Consider the following 25,209-nt stretch of genomic DNA (forward strand, 5'->3'; position numbering starts at 1 on the left):
AATACACAAAAGGTTGGAAAAAGAGTGTATCACCAAAGTATATGATGTTTTAAGGAATTTAAACAGAGTAACTAATGGAAAATGGAGAGTTACCTGGAAAATTCTGATCTGAGTCTTGGAAAGGAAAGCTTTAGGAGGATTATTAGTCTACTATCCAGCCCTTCAGTCAGAGGAGACATGTAACTCAGAGAGCTTTCAACTCCCAGAAAAGGTGTTGAGTATCAAAAACTGTGTCAATCAATATGGTAATAAGAATTCTTTTGGGGGAGGCATGATGTTCAAGCAGATGCTTGACTGCTGATAGAATATGGAAAATTCTTAAATATAATTTCCTGCTTTTTAAACTGTGGTTTATGACACCATTTGGGGTCTCAAAACTGAATGTGGGCATTGCAAAATTATGACTTGTTATCAGTATATGTTTGATTTGTATTTTATATACTTATATACCCAGGGTCATGTAAAAATTTCTTGGATGAAAAGGAGTGGAAAATTTTTAAGAAATCATGGTCTAGACAATCAATAAAATGCTAAACCAAGTCCTGATTTGTAGTAATTGCCATATCTGAGGTATAATTGCTCACACAGAAAATTTAGCAATAGGCTCTCTCTCCAAGTCAGTGAAACTTGGCTCCAGCAACCTGTCCCTGGTGGTAGCTTACCTTAAGTACAGTCTACAGTACAGTAATTAAAGGACAACATAGAATAGCATAGACCCAAGAGCTAGATCATATGGTTGGTTGTTTAAGTAAAAGGACTTACAGGATAGAGCCCCAAATCCTTAACTTAGCAATCAAGGTCCCATCCTATTTTTTCCAACTTTATCTTCCATTATTCTTTAATTTATAATGTCTGCTCCAGTTGTGCAGGTATCCTCATGTGCCACTGACTACTCCTATTCCGATTTCCATATCTATGTTTTTGTTCATGCAATTATTTTTGCTTCTAGCCTAGGATATCCTTCTTAATTCTCTTTTCCCATTAAGGGTATCTTTCAGGTCTCATTTCATCCATGAAACTTTCCCATACTGCTCCCCTATAGTGATTGCTCCAACCTTTGAACTCATTCAGCATCTTCTCTGTGTGCTTGTGTGTTATATATTCATATAACATACAACTTATTTTGACAATAATAATAGCAAGAGTTTAAATTTCGATAACATTTGCAACAACTTGCAAATGATTTGCTACTTTGGAAACTCATTGTTTACCACAAATTGAGTTGTTCAGTGTCATTGAGTAGATGGCAAGAGGAAAGGAAAATGAGAACTATTTCCTTGAATTCTGATTTCTTATACATATGAAATCTTTTGAAAAAGTGGTATTGCCTAGTTGCTTTGAGATATATGGTGGGAAGAATGAAACCCAATCCTCTCAAGTCTACCTCCAGCACTTTAAGGCTTAAAAAATCCTTTTCATCTTCTGATTTGCACTGCTGCTTACCTTTGGTTCAGAGGTATTGGATCTATTTCCCTAATTTAACTCCTAAAAGAGAAACTATACTTTATTTTTCTTTTCATATTCCAGAATGTTTACCATGGGTCTGGGCATGTGGCAGATGCTCAATAAATAGAATAATAAATAGGAATAAATATGTAGGATTACAGATCTTAAAGCTGAATGGGACCTCAAGAGATCATCTAGTTCTTCAAGTCACTTGATATTTCTGTGAGTCAGTATGTTGCCTCATACCAAGGAATACATTTTGCATCTTGTCCATACCCATATTATAGGAAAGTGCTTTCAAGTGAGATGGGTTCAAGTCCCATCTCTACCATATGTCATTTGACTTCTTTGGGCCTTAAGCTTTCTTATCTCTAAAATGAGGGGATAGGACTGATATGATCGATACATGACCTTTTCAGTTCTAAATCCCTATTCTGGAAAGAGTTGTAACATACTTTTGGGAGGTCTCTATGGATCCATTAGATAGAGAAACAGATCCTAACCTTGTCTAATCAATATTCCAGTCAAGCTCCAGTCAAGCAAATCTCCTTACTTTACCATAAAAATATGGCTCTCTGTACCTTTGCTTATATGGTGTGCCCAATGCCTATCTAGCATATTGCTGTATATCTAATGAGTACTCGATAAATATTTGTTATCTTCCTCATTCCCCTCCACCATTCCAAATTCTAGCCATCCTTTAAGGCTCAACTCAAGTATCACCTCCTCTACAAAAACAAAACTTTTCCTAAGTGTCTTATTTCCTATTTCTCAATGCTAGTGGCAACTCCCATCTATGCCATATAGTGTATGACACTGGAGTCACAAAGATGATTACTCTGCCTCATTTAAATTCAATTCACTTACTGAACCAGCTACGCCCAGAGAAAGAACTCTGGGTGATGACTAAAAACCATTACATTAAATTCCCAATCCCTATATTTATGCCCACCTGCATTTTTGATTTCCTTCACAAGCTAATTAATTATACAATATTTCAGAGAATGATTCTTTTTGTACAGCAAAATAACTGTTTGGTCATGTATACTTAGTGTGTATCTAATTTATATTTTAATATATTTAACATCTACTGGTCATCCTGCAATCTGGGGGAGGGGGTGGGGGGGTAAGAGGTGAAAAATTGGAACAAGAGGTTTGGCAATTGTTAATGCTGTAAAGTTATCCATACATATAACCTGTAAATAAAAGGCTATTAAATAAATTAAAAAAAATAAATTCAATTCACTTGCAAGTTAAGACATCACCTTCCTGATGTAGATGGTCCTCTTTGAGAATGAAGGAAAAACAATAATGGTGTGTGACACCTTATTCTATGTGGCTTTATGTTGTTCTCTAACTATTTTGCTTTTACTCTATTGCTTACAATATATCTTTCCAAGTAGACTGTGAGCTCCTTGAGATCAAAGAAAGTACTGCTATGATTCATCTAAGTGTCTTAAATATATATTTAACCTTTTATCTATTTACATTCCGAATTTAACAAGCACAAAATTAATTGAACATTTCTACACACATATAAGATGATTGTACAAAAACCACAAATTTTTATTATTAATAGTTTATTTTTCTTTTAATGTATAATAAATGGTTAATGTATTCTCCTAAATCACCTGCTGAGAATAGGCACACGATTGGGAAAACAGTAGATGCTCAGTAAATACTTGTTGAATTGAATACAAATAATCTGAATGAAGAGAGAACACATTACAAAAGGACTCCAGAAATGAGTTACCCAGTAAACAAAATCCTCTAAGTGCCAGGACTGAGGTTTTTTCAAGCCAGAAAATGCTGAGAAAATATCTTCTTTGGATCTGCAAGCTGCTTGTTGTGCCAGTGTTCAGATCTCAATGGCCTTTGCCAAACCTCCAAATAGCCAGTGAAGGGCAAGCCAATTTCTTCCTGATCTAAGCACATTCTAGGAGATCCAGGTGTTTTCTCACTGAATATCTGTGGACTTGGCATGAACCAGCTGTTTTTTGAATGTGATGTGCCAGATGTTTTATCAGTGGATATTTGCCATCTTGTCTACATCCAGGTGTTTCTCTGTTAACTATTCTTGGCACTGAAGAATATATGCATCTCCTTCTTCCCCCTAAACCCCAACTATGTTCCCTAATACATTTCAGATTTTTTGCATTTGACAAGATCAAATATTAGCTCTGATGTTGCCTTTGGAGTAAGGGATTTTTATACCTAATGATAGTTTAAAATAATTAAATAAAATGACTTGTGCAAAGCTGAATCCCTTAAAATGAAGCCATCTATCATGATGGAAATAGTAAAAATCAAAGTAGAAGGAGCTAGTCTCAATAAATTACTGAAAATTCTGAAACCCCAAACCAAGGTAGTGATAGTGTTAAAAAAGAGGTAATAACTAACATGACAATAGTTATAGTACTGTCTAATTAACACCAAACACTCTTACCTCTCTCAGGGTTAAAGAACCATCTCAGATATTTGCAAAGGGTATGAAGATTATTTGAACATATGTGTAGATGGAATAGATGGTTGCCCCTATGCTGTTTCAGAGGTTCTGAGAAGGTATTGTTGCTCCCTGGCTAAGTCCCTCTTACTTGTTTGCTGTTGTCTGAAACTTCCTTACCAGGCATCAATTCTATTATTTGAGATGTAACTTAAAACATAAATGGCCTTGGGTGAAGAAATTTATTACAAAAATGATATTCACACTAATAGAAAGTCAAGGACCATATATAGGGATGTTGGATTAATGGGGCTTCAGAAATAGTACTGCTATATATATATATATATATATATATATATATATACACACACACATATATATATATATACAGGGACAAGAACATACTTTCTCCTTCCATCTAAATCATTAGTTTGCTGAGTTATCAATTAGCATTCAATTCAATTCAGTAAATACTTATTAATTGCTTTCTGTGTTCAAATTAAGAGACAGGCCAGTATGCTCCAAGAAGATCTGGGTTCAAATCCTAATTTGGATACATACTAGAAGTGTGACTAAGCTGTGTGACCCTTGAGGTCTTTATATTTTAGAAGAAATGCACTGGAAGAGGGAATTGTCTTCTTTAGGAATTCCTTATACCAATAAAATCATAGTTTCACTTGCTATAACTTATCCCTATTATGATAGGCTAGACCTATAAATTGGACTAAAGGTATGAAGGTCTCAGAATTTGTCTTGACCAACTTTCCCCCTTCTGTCTTTCTCTCTCCCCATCCCCTCCGGTTCAGTTCATTTCTTTGTGGCCAATTCAATTCTTTCCATATATAGATCTCCAATTCTGCTGCTTGAAGAGGCTGAAGGGACTTGTGGATGATACAGTTCCAAATGATCCTAATAAAGATGCATCTAGATGTTGATGAATATAGCAAGCTATTTTTTGAAAGTCTCAAATTCTTGTATATGATTTAGCTTCTTGTTTTTATTCCCCAAACATATTTCCTCCTCAACTTCTCATGTTTCAATCTTTCCACCTGCTTAGAATCAGGGTGGTATATAGACCTAAAGGGGATATGATAGTATTAGACAACAGAAGCATCCAGTGATAGGGGATGTAGGAATGCTCGGGGGCACCAGAAGTGGTCTCTTCCTCTCTCCTCTATTGATTAACACAAGAAGAAGTTTAAATGGTTGATGAAAACTTAGTAATAGTACCGCCATAGTGGATACTATCAGATCTTCATTTAGTTTTACAAGATAGTAATTACTAAGGGGGAGCAGTGGATAGACTGCCAGATCTGGAATCAGGAAGACTCATTTTTCTGAGTTCAAATCTGGCCTCAGACATTTATTAGTAGTGTGATCCTCAGCAAGTCACTTAATTCTGTTTGCCTCATTTCATCATCTATAAAATGAGATGGAGAAGAAATGGGAAACCACTCTACTGTCTTTGCCAAGAAGATACTTTGTGGGGCCACAAAGAGTTGAGCATGACTGGAAAATGACTGAACAACAACATTTACTGAAGAGGTTCAGCAAAGACAGAAATTATCTCAATTTATTCTTCAGAAACAACAGATAGCTTTTCTATCTATAGCTTTTGTCTATTCAATCTCTGGAGAATGTGTTCAAAGTTAAATCACAAAAGCAGTAAAGATGAGACATACAATCAGGAAACACATGCTCAAGGAGCATATGTTATAACTAGGAATCCTTTTCTGTTTTTGGAAACCCCCTACCAAGTTAATTTCTGAAGATGTTCTTAGGAGGGATGAGTGCTAACTTCCTTCAGTTGTTCTACCTTCTCTTGGATTTGATAAATCATGGAGGATGGATCAACCCAATGCTAGGTCAAGCAGGCTGCTCATCTGCTGAGTTGGATCCTTACTGGAATCAGCTGCTGTTGGTACCATTCTAGTAATCCTGGCTAATGATTTATTGCTGGGGGGTAATCTCTTATGGCTCCTCTGACTTCATGGGTCATAATCTGGACAGCTGCATCTCAGGGTATGAATTTATCAGATCAGAAATTTGCCACTGCATATCCCCTATCTAGCAGCTCCCAACAGTCTTCCTCAAAGGAAAGCCCCCAGATAAGAAAGAAAGAGATCACACAGTTCCAAATCTAGAGCCCAGAGTATCTTATTCTCAGCTCTACAACTCAGAATGTCTGATTCTAAACTCCAGAATCTAGAATGTCTGATTCTAAATTTACTCTTCAGCCTTGCTTCTCAACTCATAGACAAAACCAGGGCATGGAAATTTAAGGAAGAAACACATTGGGGGAATAAAATTGAGAAGCAAAATCACAACAAGTAATTCAAGACTCTCAGAAATGAGTTTGTTGCTTTCATAAAAAAATGCCCATAACCATTAGTGTCAGGCTGACCTATGTTGCTCACAAGTCCCTTCAGCCTCTTAAAGAAGCAGACCTCTCAGAAATGGGACCCACATATTGGAGAGGTATCAGAAGAAGCCAATAAGTTGAAGAGGAGATGAAATTGGTAAAGACAAAGACTTAAGCTTTCATGTCTATAATCTAACTTTGTACCACTTAACCCAATACTTGGCATAGAGATAGTGATGGGGATAAGAACTTGAGCATGATTGCATTAGTAAAGGGATTTTTCTGGAGGTGGAAACTCTCTCTCTCTCTTCTCATTTAGATTGACTTTCTCTTTAACTTACAGTTCTTGAGAGTTGCCAGGAGCTTTGAAAGGTTTACCTGTCCAAGGTTTACACAGTCAGTATGTGTCAGAGATGGAATTTGAAGCCAGATCTTTCACTTTGGCTGCCATCTTTACATTCACTTTATCATACTGCTTCACTTCATAATACTACTGTTTGAATAAAGATTAAAACTTAGTGGAAAATTAATTGATTGGTTTATCTTCACTGATTTCACATAACATTAGCATTTGCCCAAGAAAATTCTCCTTCTGTATTCTGATCCATCTCCTTCAGATGGCAAACTTAGTAAAGCCCAATTGGGAAGATTTGACCCAAGGGCCAGAAGATCTGGGAGTTAGCTTGCATCCTGTTGGGGTTAGTCACTTAAACTCCCTGGGCAAATACAGCCCTTGGTGACCTCTTTGGCCATCTGATATCTTAAAGCACCACTTAAGATTCTTTAGTTTCAATGGGTTAATCCTGAATAGTCAATTTAAAGACCCAGACTATGTATAAAAAAAAGCTAAAACAAATGGTAAGAAAGGGAGAAATATAGTTGAATGAGTTATTTGCAATCAGGATAGACTATAAAAAATGCAAGACTTTAAACAATTCCAAATTATAATTATTTTTATTGTTTCTAAATGGAGTTTAACAAAATTGGTTGGAATGTACAGATATAAACTCAGACACTCATTTCTAGTTAACAGAAAGTCAGAAATGAAAGGAGTCAGCGCTAGATTTTCTAACTCGGGTGTTCTTAACCTGAGGTTTCTGAAGTTTCTTTAATTATTTTTTGTTAGCCATACAATTGGTTTTTTGTAATCCTTTGTATTTTTACTTCATGCATTTATGTCTAACATGATTCTGATGGACACAACTACTTTTAAAGATGAAATTGCTTAAGCTTTACAGTGAGTGGCAGAACTGAGATTAGAACTTGTATGTCCTGGCTAGTATTTGAGGCTCTTTTTTTTTTTTTTTTTTTTTTTTTTTTTTTTTGCATCATGGGAAAAGGGTTGCATTAGTAATCTAGTAGAACTGGGTTCATATCTTGCTTCTGATACTTTTAGATCTATTACCATGGTCAAGAAACTCAATGTTCTTATCTATAAGATGGGTATTAATATTTAGTCTTACTCAAGTGAGCTCATCATTCCAATAGGAATGCCTATTGTAATTATTATTTCCTTAGGGGCAGTCAAAAAGTGGTAGAAAGAATGAATTGCAGGTTCTGGAGTCAAGAATATCTAATTTTAAATATGGCCTTAGATATTTACTATCTGTCACCTTGAGCAAATAATTTATTTTTGCCTTAGTTTCCTCAATTGTAAAATGGAGATAACATCAACTATCTCATAAGGTTGTTATGAGGATCAAATGAGATATTTGTAAGTTCCTGGCACATAGTAGGTGCTATATAAATTCTTATTCCCTTCTCCCTCCCCCTCAATTGCATCATGGGATCATCAGATTTAGTACAAGAAATGAACTTTGATTTACAGATGAGAAAATGGTGAAGAAGAGAGGTTAAATGATTGCTTAATATTTTCCAAAAGTGGTAAAGTTCATCTATTGACAAATAATTTTATTATTTTTAAATATTAAATTTTATTTTTAATTTTAGTTAGTGAATTTTATTTTAATTAATAATAATAGCTTTTTTTTCTCCCACTCCTCTCTTATTGAAGAAAAAAAAAAGAAAAGAAACCCTCTATAACAAATGCTTAGTCAGGCAAAATGGCTCTCTGCATGGTCTGTATCCAAAAATGTATATTTCATTTTGCATCCAGAGTCCATCACTCTTTGTCAAGACAATAACATACTTCATCCATCTTCTGGAATTATAGTTGATCATCATATTGATCAGAATTCTTAAGGTTTTCAAAGTTGTTTGTTTAGATAATATTGTAGTTCTATATTGTTACTCTTATACAGTGTTACACTGTAGATATTGTTTTCCTTGTTCTGCTCACTTCACTTTGTGTAAGCTCATCAAATCTTTCCAGGTTTCACTGAATCATCCTTTTAATAATTTCTCATGGCACAGTGCAGTTCCACTTAATTTATAGACACAATTTATTTAGCCACTCCCTATTGATGGGTACCCCTTAATTTCCAGGTCTTAGCTACTATAAAAGAGCTGCTATAAATATTCTGTCAAATCATTTTAGATAAGTCAAGTCTGAAGAAAATAAGTTTCCACTTCCTGATCTAATCAAGCCTGTCTGCTCTACTCCCCTCCTTCAATTCTTTATTTAGTTTTCATCTTCCCAAAGAGAAAGGTCATGGTCTCATTTTAGGTCACACTAAAGAATATAGCCCCACAACTATACCTATAAGGGGAAATGCATTTTAGTGAAATCTGCCCTGGTCATGCAGAGCTTACCATTAGGCTTTGGCCTGAGATCTCCAACTCCCTAAATGACCCCCGGTATCTGAATCTGACCCAGGAAATCAGCCCCAGCTCTTTGGGATCCCAGCAGATTTCTCAACCAGCCTAAAGATGAAAGCTCAATTGAAGAGTTCTGTCTTGGAATCTGAAACCCACAAGCCAAACACAAAATCTATTCAGTCTGGACTCAGTTCTTAACGAAGGTGAAATATAAACATGACACCCTAAACTTCCAGCCTAGGGGCTTCAGAGAGCTCAAGGAGCCCCACCCCCTTCTCAAATTCACTGAGGGTGATGAAAGACGAAGCAGAGCTGCTTGGAGAAGCAAAGTCCCCCAATCAAACTCCTCCCCAAAATGAGGCTGAAGACTTGGGATGGGGAACAAAATGCAACAACTTTTTTTCTCAAAACTTTACACAGCCAAGGTGAAATGGTGAATGTCTAAGGAACAGAAACTTCAGCCCCCAAATTTTCAATCCCCAATTCAATTAAAAATATTTATTGGTCTGTGCTAGGTCCTAGGGATGTTGTTGTTGTTGTTGTTGTTGGTCCTAGGGATACAGAGACAATATTTTAAAAAATGTCCTCCTCAAGGAGCTTATATTCTTCTATAGGAATATAGATAAGTATAAAGCTAAGTAAATACAATGTTCTATGAAATGATTTCAAGAGGGAGTAGGAGTAGATGGAGTTTGGAAGCATGATCAGAGGTCTATTCCACCAACTGGCAATTGATGGAAACTGGAGATTCTAGGAAGGAAGAATGGGAATCCATTCCAAATGGGACCACCTAAGCAAAAGAATGGAGTTGTGGATGGAATGTGCTGGTTTAACTGGAAGGTTCTAAATAAATGTCACTTGACCTATACAAGTGATGCCAATACAACACATGAATGCTCAAAACTCCCAATTGATTTTTTAAAAATTAGCTTTTTATTTTACAAAATACATGCAAAGATAGATGTTCACTCTTGCAAAATCTTGTGTTCCAAATTTTCTTCCTCTTTCCCTTCTCCTAGACAGCAAGTAATCCAATATATGTTAAACATGTGCAATTCTTCAAAACATATTTCCACATTTATCAAGCTGTACAAGAAAAATTTGATCAAAAAGGAGAAAAAAATGAGAAAGAAAAAATAAACAATCAACAAAAATTGAAAATTCTCAATTGTGATCCATATTCAATCCTCATAGTCTTCTCTCTGGATGCAGAAGGCTCTTTCTATCACAAGTCTATAGGAATAGAAGAATCAAGTCCATCCTAATTGATTATCACATAATCTTGTTGTTGCTTGTTTTCTTGATTCTACTCACTTCACTTAATATCAGTTCATGCAAATCTCTTCAGGCCTTTCTGAAATCATCCTGCTGATCACTTCTTATAGAATAATAATATTCCATTACATTCAAATAACATAACTTTTTCAGCTATTCCATAACTGATGGATATCCATTTAAGTTTTCATTTCTTTACCACTATTAAATAAAAGGGCTGCTACAAACATTTTTTTCATATGTGAGTCCTTTCCCCTTTTTTATGATCTCTTTGGGATACAGACTCAGTAGTGAGACTACTAGATCAAAAGGTATGCACAGTTTGATAGCCCTTTGGGCATAGTTCAAATTGCTCCCCAGAATGGTTGGATTGGTTCACAACTCCACCAACTATGCATCAGTGTCTCAATTTTCCCACATTCCTTCCAACATTTATCATTATCTTTTTCTGTGATCTTAGCCAATTTGAGAGCTGAGAAGTGGTACCTCATAGTTGTTTTAATTTGCATTTCTCTAATCAATAGTGATAGAGTATTTTTTTCTTATGACTAGAATTGACTTTAATTCCTTTCTCTAAAACTGTCTGTTCATATCTTTGACCATTTATCAATTGGAGAATTACTTGTATTCTTACAAATTTGAGTCAATTATACATTTTAGAAAATGAGGCCTTTATCAGAACCCTTGGATGTAAAATTCCACCCCTCCCCCAGTTTTCTGCTTCCCTTTTAATCTTGGCTGCATTGGTTTTGTTTGTACAAAAACTTGATAAATTTAATATAATCAAAAATTATCCATTTTGTACTTCATGATGTTCTCTAGTTCTTCTTTGGCCACAAATTCCTTCCTTCTTCACAGATCTGAGAGGTAGACTATCTTTGTTCTCCCAATTTGCTTATTTTATGTTTAAATCATAAATCCATTTCGACCTTATATTGTATAGAGTGTTGTGTCAGTCAGTGCCTAGTTTCTGCCATATTATTTTTCAGTTTTCCCAGAAATTTTTGTCAAATAGTGAGTTCTTATCTCAGAAGCTGGAATCTTTGCTTTTATCAAACACTAGATTACTATAATCCTTGACTATTGCGTCTTGTGAAACTAACCTACTTCACTGATCAATTCCTCTGTTTCTTAGTCAGTACCAAATCCACCAATGGACTTTTAAAAGAGAACCATGTATGTAGTTGGATTTGATTTATTCAGTAAATATTTATGGAAATATATTGGATATCCAATCCCATATGCATACTGTGCCAGATGCTCTCAGGAATCTAGAGGATAGCCTTGTTGCCATTTTTGCATATAGATTATCTGGAGAGATAAGATATAAGAATGTGAAATAATTTGAGAATAATATGATAGTAGTGATGAGATCAGCAGCTAGGCGGTGCAATGGATAGAGCACCAGAGCTGGAATCAGGAAGACATCTTCTTGAATTCAAATATGGTTTTAGACATTTGCTAGTTGTGTGACCCTGGGCAAGTCATTTAATTCAGTTTGCCTCACTTCCCCCATCTGTAAAGTGCATTTAAGAAGAAAATAGAAAACCACTCTAGTACTTTGCCAAGAAAACCCTGAATGGGATCATGAAGAGTTGAATATGACTGAAATGACTGAATAACAAAAGTTATGAGGTATCAAAATATATGAAATAAATAAGGAATAATATCTTAATGGAAAAATCTCTGCTTGGGGCCCAAAGACTTAGATTTGATTGAAAGTTTGAGTCATTTCATTGGCATCCTCAGTTTTCTCATTTATAAAATGAGTATGGTAGTGCTTATTCATTGGCAACATGGGAGTAATGGACAGAGTGGTGGCCTTGAAGTCATGAAGACCTAGGTGTGTTTTTTGAAACATTCTGACTGAATAATTCTGGAAAAGTTTCTTAATATTTGTGTCCTATGTGGGTCTCAAGACCAAAATGCAAAAGAAGTACCATTACACATTCATAGAGGGAGTATCCTCCCTGGGAGTTCCCAATACCAATGAATCTCAGGTCTAGTTTATAAAAGTGCTTGAACTGCCCTCCTCCTTTCCTGCCTCCAAACTTGAAGCCCCCAATTTTGTGATAGCTATTGTTGGAATAAAGCCCCATGATAGTTATAAATTGCTATATAGGATCAAAGATTGATTATTTTTCCTTTTTTATGTAAAAACACTTTATTCAAGAAATATTCTTTTCTAATTAAATTTTTTTCAATCAATGAAAATCCATTTTCTCCCTTCCCATCACTCCTTTCCTTTCCCCAACTAAGAAAGAAAGATAAAATACTTGTTAAAATATATATATAGTCAAGACAACACATATCATCATTGGCCATGTTGAAAAAGATATCTTACTATGTCATCTGAATCTGTCACCTCTCTGTCAGGATCATGGATAAAATTGGAAGGGAAGCCATCTACCCTAACCCCCTTCATTTGACAAATAAGGAAAATGAAGGCCACTGGGATTGCAATTTGTCCATGGTTACATAGGCTAATGTGTGGCAGTGATATAATATTTAGGCTGTTCTTCTGAAAAAATCCCAATGTGAATATAAATACATATTTTGACCATTAGTATTGCTGTCAGGAATATTTATGGACTGAAGCATAGGACTGAACTTAGTAGGGAACACAGTAGAGACTCAATAATAATTTAGTGATTAATTATTGACTTTAGATACTGAGGCAAGAGATTGGCTACAATGACTCCTGCCTTGTTTATTTCTACTTGAGTTTGATGCTTGATTCTGGATTGATGGGCACTTTGTGCCTTTTAGGACAGGCACTTCTCACAAGGTTAGGACAACCTGACCCTAAGGAGCTAAGTCTCTACTTTGGCTTCATCCTTGAACTAATCATATCATCTCTGTTTCTCCATCTGTTCCAGGTCTCTACCTGAAGCTCCAACTCAAAGGAACTGGTTTTGTTTGTTTTGGGGTCCTTTCACTCCCTTTTCCAGGTCTTTTAGAAGTTCAACATCCTGACTCTGGTTGACAACTGCCCACATATTTAATTCTCCCATTAGATCTATGATTCTCCTTTAGATCTAGACCATCTCTTCTCTTTTGTCTACATAAAAAATTTACTAGTAATGTTTCTCATCCTCTTACTGTCTTGCTCTCTTCTTGGGTTAATCTGATAAAAAAAAAAGAGTTGATATTAATGTGTCAGAGATGTTTAAGGAAATGGTCTCATTTAATTATCTGTGAGTGTGTGTGTGTCTGTGTATGTCTATGTGTGTGCATGAGGGTGTAGGGAGTTGGGATGAGTCCTAGAGGTAATGTATCAACCAAAATGACTCACCCAACAGTAGACTGTCAGGATCAATGCGTCTAGTAGGGGCATATATTTGGGTAAAGGAACTGATTTATGTATTTTCACATCATTATGTAAACCTATCATCCTAGAATGCAGTGGAAAGAACCCTTGATTTGGAAGCAAGTGGCCTGGATTTTGCTACAGGCTTTCCAGCTACCTGTGTGACTAGGGAAGCACTGTGACTTCTCTGTAAAATTTAAGGGTTAGACTCTATGATTTAATTTCCTTTATCTCCCTACTAAACTGGAGAAAGAAGTAGACTTGGAAATAAGGAAGATTTGAGTTTGAGGTCTGTCTTACTAGCTGTGTGATTGTCCAAGTCACTCTCTCTTGGTCTCATTTTTCTAATCTAATAGCATTTACCTTAAAAAGTTTATTGTGAAGACCAAATGAAAAAAATCTATGAAAAATAATTTGCAAACTTTAAAGTGCTATATAAATTTCAATTATCATCAATGTTCTTGAAATCAACATCATCATTAACATCATCATTATTATCAAAATAATACCATTAACTTATGATGAAAAATGTTATTCATCTCCAGAGAAAGAACTGATGGAGTCTGAATATATATTGAAGCATATTATTTTCCCTTTATTTTTTCATTTTTGATATGGACTTCTTTCACAACATGACTAATGTGGAAATATGTTTTGCATGATTACACATGTAAAACCTATATCAAATTACTCATAATCCTAAAAAACAGGAAGGGGATGGAGAGAGGGAGGGAGAGAATTTGGAATTCAAAATTAAAAAAAAATGAATATTAAAATTGTTTTTACATGTAATTAGGGAAAATAAAATAATATTAAAAATAAAACAATATCATTAAGTTTGGTGAGAAAAGGGAAGACTATGAGATCCCCTCTAGCTCCATTTTCTAAGATGTAAACTTTGTGTTCTTCTCAGTTTCTATCACAATGTTTGTTATGTATATAGTAGATGACTCATAAATGTTTGTTGTTTTCATCCTTTCCAGTCCTAAGATTGTGATTTCTAGGATTTGAAAGAGATTATGTGCTAGAAAGCACTATGTAGACTGTCAAATATAATCAAAAGTAATACATTACAGGTTCTCTGCCCACTCATGCCCTTCAAGTCCATTACAAAAATTATATGCCCAACCCCCATTATTTTCTCCTTTGCCTCATAGAAAAACAAAGGCAGAATGACCCATGACTTGTGTAAAGTCACATAATGACTCTAAGGGGTAACTAATGAAAGAAACTCAATCTTCTCATTCTGAGTCTATTCTGAGTCTATTGAATTTATTCCTCTTTCATTTTTTTATCTTTATAAACAGAAATTTGAAAGTGAGTGGTGTTTTCCAATCTATTGTAATGGACAAGAAACTTCTGCTTATAAATGAGATATATTTCAAGATTTGGCTAATGAGAAACCACTGTTTCCTAATTTCATGAATTCATTATCTATTCATTAAACCTTATTACTATTATGAAAAATATGATCATTCACAAAATGCTTGGCATAAATTATTTCATCTGAAGGTCATAATAGTTCTGGAGGATAGGTTGTGCAAATATGGCTATATCATTTGTTTATTTGTTTTTCAGATAATGAAACTTAATTTCAGAGAGATTAATGATTTATACAAGCTAGCAAGTAGCAAAGTTGCAACTTGAACCCAGAACTTGTAACTTTAAGTTATATTCCCCTTGCTACAAGACAACATTTCCTGGAGTGACAATATTTTCATTACTCTCATGTTAACATGCTTTGCTATCTACCATCAGGTACTTCTAGAGTCTGGCTATTTTGCACATTTTTTTTTGACTTGTTTTCCAGCTTCAAATATCAAACAAGTTTCAGAGTATTGTACAGAATGGAAAATTAAACAACTTGAAAAATAATTTTTAAAAATTCCATTATCTATAAAGCATGCAATTACTAGTAGGGTGAAGAATTCAGAATTTCCTGGAATATCTAGCAGCACCTATTGCTTCATTTTAATAAAATGTAAATAAGAACTCAGAAATATTCTAGGTACATTTGTAGAATTCTTCAGGGGAAGAATCTAGAAGAAACCTAGTATAAGAAGTCAGATGCTAAAGCATCAAATTTGCAAAGTAAATCAGAACCCAGCAATCTAGAACTGAGCCTTTTCTTTGGATTATATTTCAATAATTTAACAAAAATCTATTTTGAGATTAGCTCTTCAATCACTTCAACTACTGGATCCTAGTAGAGAGAATGCTGTATTTGGACTTAAAGGATAAGGATTCAAATCCCAGGACTTTTGGCAAGTCACTTAACCTTTGAAGGCCTCAATTTCTTTATCTGTGAAATCAGAGGGCTAGTCTAAAGAATCTCTAAAACCTCTTCCATCTACAAAACTATGAGCCTATAATTTAGATCCTCACTTCTGAGAGGGGAGTACTAAAGGAAAATTTGGTTTTTCCTCTTATCATCTTTAGGTTTAATGACATCTAATGTTTTTAGTAACCTTTTAGGAATCTATTATTATTAGACTGGCTCTCTGATCCTGTGAAACTTAGTTAATTCTGTTTGCTTCACTTTTAGCACCTATCTCCCAAGTTCATTGTGTTTAAATCACAAAGAGCATCAGTTCATCTAAACCTTTCCAGGTTTTTCTGAAATTATCCTGCTTGTCATTTCTTATGATATAATAATATTCAGTTACAATCATATACTGCATCTTGTTTAGTCATTCCCCCATTGATGGACTTCCTTTTGCTTTCTAATTCCTACCCACCACAAAAAGAACTGCTATAAATATTTTTGTAAAAATAGATCCTTTCCCCTTTTGGGAGGATGTCTTTGCAATATAGACCTAACAGTGGTATTGTTGGATCAAAGGGTTCGCACAGTTTTATAGCCCTTTGGGCAAAGTTCCAAATTGCTCTCTGGAATGGTTGGATCACAAAATGACTAATATGGAAATGTTTTACATAATTGCACATGTATAACCTATATCTGATTGCTAACTGTCTCAGGGGGAAGGGAGAGAGGAATAGAATTTGGAACTCAAAACTTTAAATAAAAATGTTAAGAAAATTGGGGGAGGAATAAAACAAAAAAAAATTATAAAGAACCCATCATAGTGCCTGGTGCACTTGCTATCTAAATGTTGACAATTATATATAAATATGCACAGATGTATATGTATGTATATGTATGTATATGTATGTGTATGTATGTGTATGTATATGTATGTGTATGTATGTGTATATATGCATGTGTATATGTATCTATCTGCATTCTTGAAGGCACAAACTGTTTAGTTTTAGTTTTCCTATCTTTAGTGTAGCACAATGCTTTGCACATAGCGGCACATAAAAAATCTTTGTTAAATTGAATACATGCTTACAAAAGTGATTTGGAGAATAATGCGTGATATTTAACAAAACACTATATAGAAGATCTATTTAGTTGGATTTAGAATTGAAGAACAATGCTGATAATTTTCAAACTTTTTATACCTCAATTCTGCCTATTAGAAACTGTTCTTTATTATAAAGGAAATCTTGAAAAAGAAAAAAATGGCTCTTGTGTTCCTGAAAACCAAGTTCTTGGTGAATTGGAGTCTTTTCTTTCCTAAAATATCATCTTAGAATTCAGAGCACAAGCACATTTCTTCCCCATCTTGGAATCTAAGAGAATAGGATCATCCTGGTATCTTATGTACTCCACTGGGAACATTTTCCATTTGCCTAATATCAGTTTGCTAACCTCCCAACATTCACTCATTCCTTGGTCAAGGTCTACTATATACTCAAGTCTGAGCTTGGCACTGTATAGAACATTTGTTCATTCATTAAAAAACGTGTCAAACTCTGTCCTAAATTCTGGGTATCCAGACATAAAAATGAAACTTTTACTATATGCACTCAAGAAGTCTATCTTCTCTTAGGGAAAATGAATAGACGTCAATTAAAGAAAAAAAATTCTTAAGAGCTTTCTGAGCTTTTTTTTTGTTTTCAGCACTGGAAATATAAATAGAAAAATTGAGGGAGCTCATACTCTACTTGAAAGATACTAAATGAATAAAAGTTCATCAGCAGGTGCAGTATTAGGGTAGATGGTAAAGCCTTAGGTTATAATATACACACAAATAAATAAATACAAAATATATCTAAGGTAATATAGAATGAATTTGAGGTGGGGCAAAAGAATTAATAACTCACAGGATTAGTAAAGTCTTCATGAAGAAAACAGCACTTTAGAAGGTGCTTAGTGGAAATCTGAGTATTGAGGGAAATGATGTGAGAGGGAAGTACATTCCATCACTGGGAAATATCTTGGGCATGAAGGTGGAATGTGCAGGGGACATTAAGTGGGTCAGTTTGGCAGTAATTCAGTGAGGGGGGAGTAATATTCAAAAACAGATTAGAACAAGATTATGAATAATATGATATGAATAATATCAATGACAAAGAAGTTTGGGCTTTTATTTAAGAGGTGATAGGAAGCCACAAGTTTTGTGAGAAAGAGAAAGACATAGTCAGACCTGTGATTTAGGAATATTACTTGACATTTGTGTGGAGAATGATTTGAAGAGGGGAGAGAATGGAGGGAAGATTAATTAGGAGGTTATTGAATGGTCTAGGTGAAAGATGCTAAGACAATGAATTAGAATAGTGGACATGTAAATAGAGAAAAGAAGAATGATTTGAGATATGGAGATAGAATCAACAAGACCTGGTAACTGATTAGATATGGTGGCTAGGAGGATGAAGAGTGAGGAATTGAAGATGAATTCATCCTTGCTGGAAAGAATGTCAAGAGGAGAGAAGAGTTTAGTATAAAATTCCTCCCAATATTTTCCTTTATAGAGGGCAGAAACTGGGCTCTCAAATCACTCCATTTGTTTCTGCTGTCTTCCCTGGTTTCAACTCAATGGAACAAGATGCTCCCCATGCTGAATATCCCTTGGTGTCCCATTGTCATCCTTCTTAACTCCTTTTGTGTGTTTTCTTTTGTAGATTTTAAGCTTGTTGAGGACAGGGACTGTCTTTTTTATTAATTGTATCCCCAGAATTTAGCATAGTGTGTGACATGTCATAGGTACTTAACAAATATTTATTGGATTGGATAATGGTGAAAGGCCATAAGGTTATGTCATATGAAAGTGAGTTGAAGGAACTGGGAATGCTTAGTCTAGAGAAGAGATGACTTGAGGAGGATGTTCAGGATATAACTATCATTTATTTGAAGGATTGTGTTATAAAAAGATATTGACCTTGTTCTGCTTGGTTCTGGAAAGCAGAAGTGAGAGCAATCAATGGAAGCTTTAGAGAGAGACAGATTTCAATTTAATGATGTAAGGAAAACATTTTTAAGAAGTAGAGCTGTCCAAAAGTAGACTGGGATACTTCAGGAAAAAGTGATATAGGTTCTTTCTTCCTAGAAGTCTTCAAGCAAAGACTTTCTGGGTTTGATGTTGAAATTCTTGTGTCACAAGTTACACTAGATGGAATTTTAATTTACCTTAAACTCTGAGGTTGTTATCCTGACTATGATACACATGAAAAAATAAACACATTCTTACACACACACACACACACACACACCCTAACTCACAGTTATTATGAGGATCAAGTGAGATAATTTACATAAAGCATGTTGAAAATTTTAAATAAGATCCTAGCATATCTGTTTTTTCATCTGGAAATGGGGAGGATGATACTCGGGGTGCCGATTTCACAAAAGTATGATAAGAATGAAATGATATAATGAATATAAAATGTTTCAAAAATCTTTAAAGGCTGTAAAAATGTCAGCTATTACTATTAAAAGTGGAATGAGCTACTGTCCACATTTTGAGTTCCCTCAAGTCTGAAATCTGGCCTCTATTCTTGATCGCCTATCTCATGCAATGCATAGAGTGATTGCTATTTGCAAAAACCTGGTTATCACTTCTAGGCATGAAGACCCATTATTCCCACAGGTAGTATGATTCCAGGGTTAGGACTTTGATTTGGGCTCTATTGTATTGTCTTAAATTCACAATTCTAAATTATAATTAGCTGTCTCTTAATTTTCTAAAGTGGATTATCAATGGACATTCTTCAATCTCAGAGCATGTTTGTTATCACTCTCTCTCCTTCCGTTCTTCATCTGGTATTGTGCTCAAGGAATGCAAGTTCAATCAAACTTTTTTATTGTAATAGTTTGAGTAGAATAGATTAGGAAGGACAATAGGGTTAAAAGGCAAGTACCATTCATTACATGTCAAATATAGCTCAACTAATTCAACAAAAATCTATTAAGCTCCTACTATGTGTAAAGTACTGTGCTAGTTGCTAGGGACACAAAAAGCTATCCCCAAGGAATTTATGGCTTACCAACATGTAAGCCATGAGCTTCAGTGAAACTTTCAATTACTTAGGATCTTCATTGTATTCCTCTTTAGGGTAAGATGAGTTCACCTCAGATATTGTCAAATAAGCAATATTCAGGATACAGCTTGGAGTGAAAACACATTCAGCTAAATTTTCTCCATCTTATTCATTTATACCCAGAGATCTGAACAGTAATCACTGATATTTAGAACAATCACCTTGAACCTTTCAAAGATCTCCAGACAATACAGGAAGATTTCATTGTTCCCTGAATTGGACTGGCTGAGGCAAGTTACCCTCTATTTTAAAAAAATATATATTTTCAACGATTAGAGTTGAAACAAAAAAAAAAAAAATAGCCTCAGAAAGGCCTGAAGAGACTTACATGAACTGATGCTGAGTGAAGTGAGCAGAGCCAAAAAAACATTGCACACAATAACAATATGTGATGATCAACTGTGATGTACTTAGGTCTTCTCAACAATGAAGGTACCTTCTCAACAAAGGTAATTCCAATAGACTTGTGGTGGAAAGTGAGAGAGAACTATAGAGACCGACAGTGGATCAAAGCATTGTAGTTTCACCTTTTTGTTGTTGTTTGTTTGCTTGTTTTCTTTCTTAATTGTGTTTTTTTCCCCTTTTGATCTATTTTTTTCTTATGTAACATAACAAGTATAAAAATATGTTTAGAAGAATTACACAGATTTAACCTATATCAAATTGCTTGCTGTCTTAGGGAAAAGAGGAGGAAGAGGGAGAAAAATTTGGAACTCAATGTTTTGCAAAGGTGAAAACTATCTTTGCACGTATTTGGAAAAATAAAAACTATTCAAAATCAAAAGAAATGTCAAGGAAAAACCAAATATCTAAGGTAACAGAATTGGAAGAAATCTTAGAGACCACTGAGTTTTGCTGCCTCCTTTTATAGATGGGGAAACTGAAATACAGAGCATTTAAGGTACTTGGATTTGAACCCAACTCATTTGATATCCGAGTCAGTGTCTGGTCTAATGCAAAATTATGTCTCATAACATTTATGTTTCCAAAAGGACCTTAGACTTTCATTATTCTTCCCCATTCTCCATTCCTTGTACCTCCTTTTTATAGAGAGAAACATGGAGATTTAAAAAAAAATGAAATTATTTGTTTATGGTGATAGTTTTGTAACTGAACCAGAACTAGAACCTTGGACTCTTGACTTTCTGCTCAGTGCTTTTCTTTTTAATCCATGCTACATTCTTGGGAGAAAGTCATTATGCAATTAGACCACGGTATTGCAACAATTTAATGAGCAGAGACTGAAATGTGCTGGTAAATATTTAATAAATTAATAAAGAAATTTGTTTAAATAGATAAATAAATAACCCAGAAAAGTACACACTATAAAACTTTTAAGTTAAATAATCTGTACTTTTAGCATTTTTCCCCAGTATTTTCTTAAGTCTAGACAATCAACAAAATAATAAATCAAGTTCTGATTTGTAGCTTTTGATGATTTCTGACATGTAGATGCTCACACTAAAAATTAGCTCTCACAAACCAATCAATTTGAGCTGTCTCTAGCATATCACTGACAAGTCATTTTGTTCCTCTATTATCATCAATTCTTAGGTGTAGAGCTGGAAGGGAATACAGATATCACTTAGTTTTTGTCCTTCACTTTACAGAGGAGGAAACAGGTAGAGGGAAGTTAAAGGTCCTGCCTGAGGTCATATAAAGTAGAAAGTGGAGGTAGGATATGAATTCATGACCTTTAATGCGAGCACCAGTGCTTTTTCCTTTGTAGTATTCTTAATGCTGGATATATGTTGCTGCTGATGTTCAATTTGGTTGTCTCTGATTCTTCATAACCGCGTATGGGGATTTCTTGGCAAAGATACTATAGTGGTTTGCTCTTTCCTTTTTCAGTGGATTAAGAGAAACAGAACTTAAGTGATTTGTCCAGCATCCTACAGCTAATGTCTGAAACTAGATTTGAATTCAGGTATTCCTGACTATATGCTCAGCACTCTATCCACTGAATTACCTTGCTACTCCATGGACATATAATAAGACTTTAATAAATCTGAATCTGCTAATTCAGTGGAGAGAATTCCTGGCTACAGCAGTTGACTTGCAAGGACTGAATCCCAGATTGTTAGCTCTTTTGGTAACTTAATTTGTTTTGTGCATTTTATATTTATTAGTCTGGTATCAACAACTGGAGTATAAATTCCCTGAGGTCTAAAACTTACTTTTCTTTTAATATTTTTTTATTCTGATATGCATTCTGGATTCTAATACAGGACTACTTATTCAGTAAGTACTCAGTAAAGACTTGTTCAATTAAATTTAACAAACTTCAATTGAGCACTTGCCTTATGTATGGAACTGTTCAAAGTTGCATTGAATTTATAGAAAACCATTAATAGACTATTCTTTGACTTCTGTAGTGCTTTTTTGGTTATCTTCTTATGCTATTACCATATTGGATCTTCATTATAGCTATTTAGGTACATGCATATAGTCTGTAATAATTTGTAAACTCATGAGGACAGGAATTGTTATATTTGTTTTGATAGCCCTTCTAGGGCTTAGCATAATACTTTATATAGAATAAGTGTTCTGTTTGTTTAATTTTTTTCCTTAGAACTGAAATTAGATTTCTCTCTGTTTTTCCCAGAGCCTGGGAAATCAAGTTGAGTTATCAGATCCAAGTCTTTGATATAATAAGGAATCAGTGTGATCCTGGGATTTTTCACAAATACTCCTGAACAACTTATTTTGATAATATATTGGGCTCTGAAAAGCAATGTATTCTCCATAATTCATCATTTTAAGTGCTTAATTTGTGCCAGACACTATGCTAAGGGGTTCCTGTCTTCAGGGATTTTATAGTTTATTGGGAAAATTGCCATGAATATAGAAAGTAAATAGAAACTATATACAAATAGTAGATAGAAAAAAATGTAAAGTAATTACCAGGGTTGGGACACTAGAAACTAGGAGAAATTAGGAGACACTGTAGGAGGTGGCCCTTGAGCTGAGTATTAAAGGAGGCTAAAAATTCTATAAGTCATAGAAGAGGAGGACATACATGGACAGATCATGGGCAAATATAAAGGAAATATATGGTGTATGAAATGTTTGTGGAGCAAGAAGGCCAATCTGGCTGTAATTTAGAGAATGTAAAGAAGAAGAAGGTACAAGAATCCTTGAAAAGTAGCTGAAGATGTTTTCCCAATTAATTGAATTTTTTCTAATTCTAGGTGTATTTGTTTGCTCATGAAAAAGCTTATCAATTTTGTATGATTGTGAAAAGCAGTTCCTTTTCTCACCTAATTGTTTTCATGATTATAGGAAGTGAAATAGCACTATGGAGAGAGTGCTAGGCCTGGAGTTAGGAAGGCCTTAATTCATATCTGATGTTAGATACTTATTGTGTGACTCTAAGTTACTTTACCTTTATCTACCTATTTTGCCTTAATTATAAAATGATGAGGATAATATTCCCTATCTCTCATGGTTGTTGTGAAGATCAAATGAGATAACATTTATAAAGCAGTTAGCATAGTGCCTGGCACATAGTAAATGGTTAATAAATGCTTATTTCTTTTCTTTCTTATTATATATGAATCTGGGTAAATTGGTTAACTCTTCTATTCCTCATTGTTGCCCTTTAACTTGGAAAATGAAGGGATTGGAATTTATGGGTCCCTTATAATGCTAGATGTGTGATTAAAACAATATCCTAGATGAATTTTGATCTATTCAGAAGTTATTCACCAAGACTATCACCTCCCTCATTTTGGATACTGTACTTGTACTAAGACATTTAAACTGAACGAGCTCTCTTGGCTACCAAACCCATTGTTGATTCATATTGAGACATTTTTTACTCACAAATAATACTTTTCATTCATTAATTGTACTGGGTTGAAAACACAGTGTGGTGGATTTCAGTTTGATATAAGGACAAATTTTCTAATAAGTGAAGCTAGTCAGAAGTGTGTGCTCTGTCTTAGTGGGAAGGGAATAGAGAGACTAAATAACTTCTGAGATCCCTTCAATCTGAGATTCTGAGACTTAGTTGGTATATGTAGATAGATTGAAATAGCTGGTTTGAGGACTAAATGGGGTAGTTCTTTTATGGCTGCTATAGATAAATGTGTAGACTACAAAATTCCTGCTTCTCCTTCTTTCCTTTCAGCATTTTGCATGAAATTGTGGAATATTGTGTGGAGCCAAAGGTCTCTTGGATTTTTTTTTCTTTCTAAGATTTCATATTCTCTGTAATTTGAGGATGGTTAAAGTCTATTATGCTACAGAAAAAAGGGGTCTAGACTTTCTCCATTCTCAGGCTGTTTATGGCTTAGCCATAAGACTTCTCTTACATAATATCCCTTGCACTCTGCCCAGCTCTTTCTGAACACATCTCCTCTCCATCCTCCAATCTCTATTCACCATACCTAGAATCTTCTTTGCCTGAAACTTTCTAAGTTAGAAGCTGCTAAGTTTCTTGCTATTTTATAGTCTTTTGACTGTGATATTAGAGGTAGGAAAACCACTCAGAATTGCCTGAAGGGAACCTTGCCCTTGTCTGTTTTACACTTGGTCTTTTGCATTTCACCTTATTTAGGTTGTCCTAATCCTTCCAGGTTATTGTAAACCACCTCCTCATCACCCTTTACTTCTCTGTCTAGAAAGTATAATCAAATCAGTTCTACATTGCCTTTGGAAAGGAGATATCAATTGATTGCCTTACGGCTTCACTATAACTTCCTAAATCAAAATACTCTTGTTTCACTACCATTGCTTTACTTAAATGTAAGCTTCCTGAGGCCAGGGACTGTCCTTTTAAAAATTTTCATTCCTAAAGTACAGTGCGTGTCACATAACAGACACCATCTTCCTTCCTTCCTTCCTTCCTTCCTTCCTTCCTTCCTTCCTTCCTTCCTTCCTTCCTTCCTTCCTTCCTTCCTTCCTTTCTTCCATTTTCTCTTTCATTCCTTTCCTGAGGGGCTTTCATACATGTATGGATCCAAGAAATACTAGAAACATCATAATAATGTGTAGCCAATTTCAAAGCCCACTTGTAAGGAACTATCTCAATATGGGTAGAAATGAATCCCTTGCCTTTCATGAGAGGTAGGGAGGAAATAGTGAAACAGGGAGAGTGTCAGCCTTCTCTAAGCCTTTTCAGAACTCTTCAAGCTTAAAATGTTCTTTGGGAGTCTTCATGTGACAAGTCACTTCTGGCTTCTAGATTTGAGAGGGAAGTTGAAAGACCAATACCTCTTCAGGTTGCTTAAAGAAAAGATTCTGTGAAGACATGACAAGAGCTGGCTG

Source organism: Sarcophilus harrisii, chromosome 3, assembly GCF_902635505.1.
Source record: "Sarcophilus harrisii chromosome 3, mSarHar1.11, whole genome shotgun sequence".
Lineage (NCBI taxonomy): Eukaryota > Metazoa > Chordata > Mammalia > Dasyuromorphia > Dasyuridae > Sarcophilus > Sarcophilus harrisii.